Source organism: Danio aesculapii, chromosome 5 (assembly GCF_903798145.1).
Source record: "Danio aesculapii chromosome 5, fDanAes4.1, whole genome shotgun sequence".
Lineage (NCBI taxonomy): Eukaryota > Metazoa > Chordata > Actinopteri > Cypriniformes > Danionidae > Danio > Danio aesculapii.
The window spans coordinates 46,613,008-46,620,325 of NC_079439.1; positions in this window are offsets into that span (position 1 = coordinate 46,613,008).

The following is a 7,318-nucleotide window of genomic DNA, read 5'->3' on the forward strand; positions in this document are numbered from 1 at the left end:
GTAAGTATAGTGTATAAACTGTCATATTGGGGTGAAATAAACACACCCAGTCCTTTTTTTAAAAAATTTAACAACATAAAAACGGTGGACCAATTGGAGCGGTTTTCAGATCGACCGCAACTTTACGTAGGAGTGCGGTCCCCCCGCCCACCAATATTGATTGACAGCTGCGCGCATTAACATGTCCGGTAGTCCCGTGTATAATTATTTAATCAAGAGAGGACGAGCGCAAAGCAGCCGGGAATAAAAGGTGTGTTCAGTTCGCTAGGATCATCAATCATCATCAAACATGATCAAGAGTGAGTTTCACAAGTTTAAAATGTTTTAAAACAGAGCATGTGTGTAATGAATTACAGCGATTCACTTCAGATTCACTTAATCAGCACAGCCGCGTGTCAGAACAATTATAAAAGAAGACGCTTCAATCGCGGTTTGTGGACGTTAAATCCGGTTTATTTTGTACAATAATATAAGAGATATCCATACAGCACTGGATATTACCAGTATCATGTCACATATGCGTGCAAAACGAGTGCAAAGCTTAACGCTCTGTCTCTCTCTCTCTCTCTCTCTCTCTCTCTCTCTCTCTCTCTCTCTCTCTCTCTCTCTCTCTGTGTGTGTGTCTGCGTGTCTGAGCTATGTGTGTGTGTGTGTATGTCTGCGCTACGTTTGTGTGTGTGTATGTGTCCTTGCTGTGTGTGTCCGTGAACTTTGTAATGACATTGTGTGTGACTCATTGTTGCAAATCCACGAAAAAATGCATCAAATACTGATTGTTAAAGTTCTTACTGTAGTATTTCTCACACACGTTACATCAGATCTGCTTCCTGAGGCAGCCGAGGGTGGCGATTGCTGACAGGCACGTGGCAACGGTGGGCGGGGAGGACTAGCCTTAAAGGGCCAGTACTAAAAAAAACAGCAAAACCTTTTTTCCAGCTATAATCCAGACACTTCAAACAGCTATAATAAATAATCTGATGGGTGTTTTGAGCTGAAACTTTACAGATACATTCTGGGGACACAAAAGACTTATATTAAATATGAAAAAAGGGGTAACCTATGTGCCCTTTAAAGTGGCGTTTTAGAACAAAAATGATCCATGTTCACAATGGCATTTCACCAAGTATATCTGAAAAGTTCTCCGTCCACATCGCTGAAAATGCACATCATGTGACCACACAAACTCTGGTATGTGCTGCAGCGTATGCACACATCAGAGCTCCAGGCATACCTGCCAACACTCCTGTTTTTCCCAGGAGTCTCCCGTTTTTCAGACCCATCTCCCGCCCATCTCCTAAATTGTTCTGTCTCCCGGAAAACTCCCGGAATCCCCCCCACTCCGTTCTTCACTTCGCGCGCACCCCGGGATAAAATCTCCCGGATTTTATGATCCGAATGTTGGTAGGTATGGCTCCAGGCAGTCAGCCGGTGCTTTGAGCACACCTCCCCAGATGAGAGCAGCGCACGTTATTTATATGTGTTATTTAATTCATCTTGTCTCTATCTAATGACTCTTTGGTCTTTTGAAACTATTACTTGTTCTCAGGTAACATGTTTTGGCTGAGCGCAAAGATAAGTTAATATATTAATGTAACCACACACTGATTCTGCATATTGACTGATTGCCTGCCTTCATATTTTATAAACTTATTCTACTTTTGTAATGGCCATTATTGATTATTAAACTTGATATTCAGCAAAAGAGACAGGGCATGTTTCGTATTTTTCGAAGAAATTGGAAGGTAGTTATGTTATAGGCTTCATTTTGTTTTAAATATGCATAGTGTAGATGACGGTCATATAAAAATGCAGAATGATAGCATATCAAAATGAAAGTATGCAGTTCCTTATATCATGTTTTCATTTATTGTTTCATTTATTGTTGTTGTTAATGAGGTTATAAAGTACACTGTTCCCTTTGAAGATTTACCCGACGTGTCCTTGGGTGTTTGTTTTCCATATCAAACTTGCAAAGTCTGAACTTAAAGAAAGGATGCAAGACTGAACTTTGTGCACTTAATATTGAGGGAAAAGCTCCATTCAAATGCACCTGTTTCCAGATGTGTCCTTTTTTCCTCATCCACACTGACACGGAGCAGCAGCATTTAATAACCAAAAGCATTTTCAAAAAGCTCAGTTTTCAGGGCTCAATAACTGTGGGGTAGTGTGGGAAGAAGGCGTAACCGTAGCAAAACTTATGCGTTTTCAAACAAAAACGTATTTGTGTAAACGGGGCATTACTGATGTCTGTCTGACAGATCTATAAAACATCCACCCCTCCCACCTAGACCGATCCCCATTCCTACCTGGTTCCCCTCTTTTGAAAGGGCACACAAAACTAGTGTGGGAGACAAAGGAAAACAGCTGAGTGGGCAGCACTGTGTATGCTCGTGTACTGGGGCCCTCTCTAGCTGGGACAGACTGGCTGAAGCTCTGCTTACATAGAACTGCTTTCTGCTCACTACAGCACATTCAGTCTCTTGCCCTCTGTCTCTCACTCTTTTTTCGATTTATCTTTTTGTGTCTGTCTCCCTGTCTACAAGTTCTCTGTATTTTTATCTGTCCTACTGTATGTTATTTTTTTTTGAGAATGGCAGTGAGGATGTTGAGAGGTTGGGGTACTGTGATTTGTAGTAATGTAAAGTTCTGGTGTGTCCGAATGCTTGTTAATGCAATTATCTAACCAGCCAATCACATGACAGCAGCTCAATGGGTTTGAGCATGCAGATGTGGTCAAGGCTGAACTTGCCTTAATCACATCTGCATGCCCAAACCCATTTGAGTTGCTGTCATGTGATTGGCTGATTAGATAATTCCATAAGAACGAAGAAGAAAAGGGATTTAAGTGGCTTTGAATGTGATGATTACTTGTGCCAGATTTCTGAAACTAGTGGATATACTGGGTTTTTACACAAAACAGTCACTTGGGTTAGGGAGAATGGTCTGAAAAGAGAAAATATGCAGTGTTCTGTAGGTGAAAATGTCTTTTTGATGAAGAGAATGACCTGGGGCCATGGGGAGATTAAGAAAACTCTAAGTATATTAACCCTTAAATGAGGGAAACTCAATGAACTTGAGTTTGCAAAAGATGCGACTGTGAATGGCTTGTACAGCTTTCTTCTTCAAGTGTGAATGACATTGATTGTACCTTTGTCATACACCAACACCTACCAAGTAAGGGTACTATTGGCTGTGGAAATGCAAGCCTGATCAGGGTGACCCATACTGAAACATACTGAACTGTACTGATCAGTGGAAATAAGGCATTATACTTAGGTTTTACTATTACTTATAGGTTACCATTGTAACTTACCCTGTCATCCTAACCTAGGTATTTTATTGCATTTCAGCCACAAATGTTTAACAAATTTTAAATCAAGATATGGTATGTCTATAATATATATATAGCGTCGATACAAGTTCTCAGTGGCGTGGCGGTAGCGTTGCTACTTTATAAATCAAATAGCTTTTTATTAACGAAGCTTTTTTTTTTAGTCAAGTAGCGCAGTAGCGTCCACACAAGCCACATTTACCGATCACAGATCAATAAGTGACAGCATCAACATTCACTTTGACTTTGTATCAATGATTCAGGCTGCTGTTGGTGATGTAATGTGTGTGAGAACAATTCTTGGCAAACATTTGCCACTTAGTTCCAATTGAGCAGTGTATAAACATCACAGCCTACCTGAGTATTGTTGCTGGTGATGTTCACCTCAGTATGACAACAGTGTTGGCTTCCAGCAATACAATGGGCCATCCCACAAAGCTCAAATCATTCTTTTAAAAACAACAAAAAATGTAAATATTAAAAATGTTTATTCAAATGAATACACTTAATAATTTGCAAACAGAACTAAGCTGACTTATTAGCACACTGTTGAGTCTGCCTGTATTTGTGTTTTGTTTGCAAAAGCAATTATTTTTGCTTCAGGCTCATAGCATGTGTCCAGTTTTGGAACTTCAAATCTGTTGGCTCTGACCACCAGGGAGAGTGTGTGCTAAGATAGATGGAGTCTTTCAAGTCTGCGGCTGAGCTGATCACACACACACACAGTGCTGATCCAATGTAGATTGAGTAGATGACTGTGTGATTTATGACAGCTCTTGTTTCTTGATACTATTGACTGATGATGTACCATGATCCTCAAATGTGCTGAAGAGAAACCATACGACGAAATGCAAATACAAACTACCACATCCCTCCTTCTTCCTTTCTCTCTCCTTCTTCTCCCCTTGTATCTCTCTCTTTCTCTCTCTATCTCTCTCTCCGACCTACTAAAAGATATTTATATTCCTCTCACAACCTCCTGGAGTCATCTCACTGGGACAAGCAAACTATTTCTGTTCTTGCTCTGTTTCTCATTCTCACACCACCAAGTTCTACCTATCCTCCAAGTTTTTGAAGGTCGCCTAGCTGTTCCACTTTAGACCACAAGAATTGCTGGCTTAAAAATAGGACATAGAATGTAGGAGATGCAGAGGCAGAATGACGGTAAAGGGATCAGGACGAAACCAAAGAGATTGCACCGTAATTTAGGTGATGACATTTGAGGCAAGAAGAAGAAGATTTAGCTTACATAAGAAACCAGGCAATGCACTCAAACAGCAGTGGTGGTGATTCCTCAGAATCTAGAAACAAACAAAAATGAACAACTGCATCAGCGTAGCATCTGGAGATGATCCCAAGTATATTACAGATTTATGTAAGCAATACCGTATGAGCTGCATCCCCTTCAGTCATGACAGTATTTACTATTTATTGCATTCACAAAAATGCTAGGTTGTTTCAAACCAAATTTGGGTCAAATATGAACAAACCCAACCACTGAGATTATTCATGTTTTAACCGAATTTGGGGTGAAATAACCCAGCATGTTTTAGTGTAATAAATATAAATATTAAAGGGGTGGTCTACTACGATATCATATTTTAAATTTTAGTTGATGTGTAATGCAATTGTGTGAACATAAACAACATCTCTGAATGTAAGACGCATTTAAAGTTCAATGTAAAGGGAGACATTGGCTTTTATGGAGTTAGCTTAGCAAAGCCTACAGCAAACGAAGTTTGGGGACTACAAAAAAATACATCCGGGTTAGTGAGATCCCAAGGGCTTCCGGTTACGTGCATTCACCACACACATTCACCCTGTGCAGCGAAGAGGCGTGGCCAGAGGCGTTGTAATGTTAAAGTAGTGAAAGCTAAATTGCAATACAAATGCTGCTATTTCCACAGAGCTTATTCTGTTTCTGTATTTAGGTTTACAAAGGACACGACACAAAGAGAGAAGTGCTTACCATTTCATTTTAATTATGTTCTAGAGAGTTATAAAAAAAAGATATAGCGCTGACATTTGACAAAGGAGAACTTCCAGAATCTCTCCCAGTTCAGTGTGGGATTCGGTTAAAACCACTCCAACCGACGAAGCTGTGGATTGTGAGCCACAACCTGTGAGTATTTTTGTGACCTGTGAGGAAATGCTGTTTGGCACCGCTAACAATTTAGCTACAAATTCATATTTAACAGTCAAACCGCTGTAAACACCAACAATCTTCACCAGCGCTGCAGTGTCTCTCTCTGCAACTGCCTTCCCTGTGTTCTACATCTCAAATAACAAACTCGCAAAAGATATGAGAACGTTTCATATTACTTAAACATGCTTATTCCGAATATATGTAAAAGACACTTGTCAGATTTTATTTTAGAGAGCAGGCGTGGGGTTCAGATGTGTGCTCTTAATTTTTCTGTCTGATTCAGGCAGCTAACGCTGCTATCAGCTGCTCTAACTGGACTGTTTACACAGCGCAAAAGTGCACACTTGTAGGGGCATGACGTGGAGCCGATCCGCGAATCATAGCACATTATGTTAGCTGACCAATCAGAGCCTCTTGAGGGTGGCCCTTTCAGAGGAAGTAGGAAATATGACAGTCGTTTTCATGTTAGCAGAGTAGCAGTATATAATCAAAGTAAGATATATGAAAAAATAACGTGATTTTCTGCAAGTGAATGATGAGCACACATTGCTTTGCATCCTATAAACACAACCAGGCCCTAAACACACAATGCGGACCACCCCTTTAAAGTAATACGTATGTTATTAATATGTTAATATTTAAAAGTAAAAAATTAAAGGTGTAACATTCCTCAACAAATGTGTAACATACCTCATCTTAGAACAGAAACTGGAAACCTCTATGAAGTTGTCCCCTCACCTAACACAAAACATCAGCAAAATTGTCTCATTCGTTTGTGCTGGTTTGCACTGCAAAAATATTTGTTTGTGCCATTTTGGTTGTTGAGATATTGAAATAATATTTGTAGGTCATTCAGTGGTCACACAGCCCCCCATATGCTTCAAATTCACCCCAAATAGTCCTTTGTGCTGGTTTGTGTCAGTGAAAGTTCTGTTTGTGCTTGCTTGCTGTTATTAAAATATTACACATGGAATATTACACATGGGCAATGACGTCACCAGTGTCCCGACAAGCTCTAAAATCTAAATTCACCTCAGGTATTCTCCTATTCTTCAGCACCTCAAATGATTTGTGCTGTTCAGTGGAACTGTTTTTATGCACTCTCAATTTCTTTTAAAACAAAATATATCTCCTCACACAAACATACCTATACTTGTCTTTTAGAATGAGAATATGAACTTTTAATAGTACAGCACAAATTTCCATAAGCTGCAGCATATATTTCTTACTAAAAGTGATAGTTTAGCCAAACTTGAGTTATTTATTTAGTTGAAAAAAACATAGAAACCAGAACTATCCGTTTTATGAAACAAAATTAAAATATTCTAACATTAATCTGCTTATTTACACACTTTGGTCTGTGTATGTGTGCAGTGTATAGTACCATAGTACATTGCAAATTGCCTTTAGCTATTATTAAGTGTCTTGCTATTGTGCATATCTGATGGAATCCAAATGAAATGAGAGACGACTGAATAAATATAGAAGGAATGAGAAGGGTGCACCAAAATTGGCAAAAGAGCTGAAAGGAAAATAATAAAGAACTTGAAATGAGAACAGCGGGAAGATGACAAATAGGTTATTTCTCTGGTATGTTTATCACCGGTTTCTTCCCAGAATGCATTGTGTGGACAGTGTCAAATGATATAGCCCTTACAAGACGCTACAGATGGCTGCGCAAGTGTGTGTGAGGCACAATATGCCTAGGTTGTGAGAATCAAACGTCTCCACAACCACAGTAAAACCTAAAACCATCTACTGTACATTATAGGAAGCAGCTAACGAGAAAAACAACCAAATAAACATACTAATTCATGTTTTAATAAAAATATGAAAAGTCA